The following is a 2228-nucleotide window of genomic DNA, read 5'->3' on the forward strand; positions in this document are numbered from 1 at the left end:
TCCGAGAGTCCGGTCTGGGGTACAATACTGGCGGGACGGGGCAGGGGTCACAGGGCAGACGGCGATTCTCTAGGGTGGGTCAGTAGTTTCTACGGTTGAGGTTTAGAAAGTGATTTTCCAGTTTTATGGATCGGCTGTGAAGTGTTTCCACTCTGGTATTGATGGCCGCTTACCGAAACACTCAATTATGAGGAAAAAAATGATGCAATCATGAAAAACAAACAAAAGAACCCTCCAATCGCTTTTATAGCAGCTTGCAGTCTCTGAGGCATGGACTTAATGACTGACAGTCAGTCTCTTCATCAATCTGGCTACAGCTTTCTCTGATTGCTGTTGCAGATCAGCTTTGCAGGTTAGATCTTGTCATGGACCATTTTCTTCAACTTCCACCAAAGATTTTCCATTGGATTGAGATCCGGACTATTTGCAGGCCATGTCATTGACCTTATGTGTCTTCTTTCAAGGAATGCTTTCACAGTTTTTGCTCTATGGCAGGATGCATAATCATCTTGATAAATGATTTCATCATCCCCAAACATCCTTTCAATTGATGAAATAAGATAAGTGTCCAAAATTTCAATGTACACTTGGGCATTTATTGAAGATGTAATGACGGTCATCTCCCCAGTGCCTTTAGCTGACATGCAGCCCCATATCATCAATGACTGTGGAAATTTACATGTTGTCTTCAGGCAGTCCTCTTTTTATTGTTTAGCTTTTCTGTATGTAAATCCCATTTCCTTTAGGAGGTTTCTTACAGTTCGGTCACAGACATTGACTCTAGTTTCCTCCCATTGGTTCCTCATTTGTTTTGGTGTGTATTTCCTGTTTTGGAGACATATTGCTTTAAGTTTTTTGTCTTGGCGCTTTGATGTCTTCCTTGGTCTACCAGTATGTTTGCCTTTAAAGGGAACCTGTCACCCGAATTTTCGTTATTAAACTAAAATAATCCCCTTCTGCAGCTCCTGGGCTGCATTCTATAGGTTCATCTTACTTCTGGCCCCCCTTTCAGACCTAAATAACAACTTTATAAAATATTACCTTTTGCTATGGTAATAAGGTTTGCTGGCCCCGGGGGCGGGCTGTATTTCGTGTTATCCCCCCTCCTGCCGCTGTTCGCTGTCCCCCAGTGTTTATTTACATAGATGATGCCACCGCCCTCATCTTCCACAGTGCTCTGGGAGTCTCGCGCATGCGTAGTGGCACTATCGTGGGACTGAGCACGGTTTTCAAATCTCGAGCGCCGGTGATGTTATTGCGCAAGCGTGAGATTTTAGGCGGCGCTGTGAATGTCATCACCAGCGTCATCCAAGTACCCGCCCATAATCTCGTGCCTGTGCAATATCACCGGCGCTTGCGATTTTGAAAACAGTGCTCAGTTCCGCGATAGTGCCACTGCGCATGCGCGAGACTCCCTGAGCACTGCGGAAGATGAGGCTGGCAGCCTCATCTATGTAAATGAACATGGGGATGGCGAACAGTGGCAGGAGGGGGGGATAACAGACGAAATACAGCAAACCTCATTACCATAGCAAAAAGTAACATTTTATAAAGTTATTTAGGTCTGAAAGGGGGGCCAGAAGTAAAACGAACCTTTATAGAATGATGCCCAGGAGCTGCAGAAGAGGATTTTTTTTTGTTTAATAGCAAAAAAATTCTGGTGACAGGTTCCCTTTAACAACCTTCCCATGTTGTTTGTATTTGGTCCAGATTTTAGACACAGCCGACTGTGAACAACCAACATCTTTTGTAACATTGCATGATAATTTACCCTCTTAAGAGTTTAACATCTCTGGTGTTGGAGCCATGAATCATGTCAGTCCACTTGGTGCAGCAGCTCTCCGAGGTGTCATCACTCCTTTTTAGATGAAGACTAACGACTAACGACCAGATCTTATTTGATGCAAGTGTTAGTTTTGGGAATGAAAATTTACAGGGTGATTCCATAATTTTAACCTCAGAATTGAGTGATTCTATAAAACTTTCCCATTTGGTGTTGAATAGTCACCGTTACTGGCTGTACGTTATGTTTTCAGGATTTTTTTTTAGTGTTTCTTAAAGTCAGAAATTTGCCATTTGAAATGACTTTAGTTTTGTGCCGCCTGTGATCTGAATGGACATCCTCAGAGACAGGTGAGTCCATCATTTTTGCCAGGGGTTGTAGTAGGGATTTACTCACTCACGGCTCCAGCCGGCACTACCGATGTGGCCATAATGAGCCAACTCTG

Source organism: Anomaloglossus baeobatrachus, chromosome 10 (genome assembly GCF_048569485.1).
Source record: "Anomaloglossus baeobatrachus isolate aAnoBae1 chromosome 10, aAnoBae1.hap1, whole genome shotgun sequence".
Classification (NCBI taxonomy): domain Eukaryota; kingdom Metazoa; phylum Chordata; class Amphibia; order Anura; family Aromobatidae; genus Anomaloglossus; species Anomaloglossus baeobatrachus.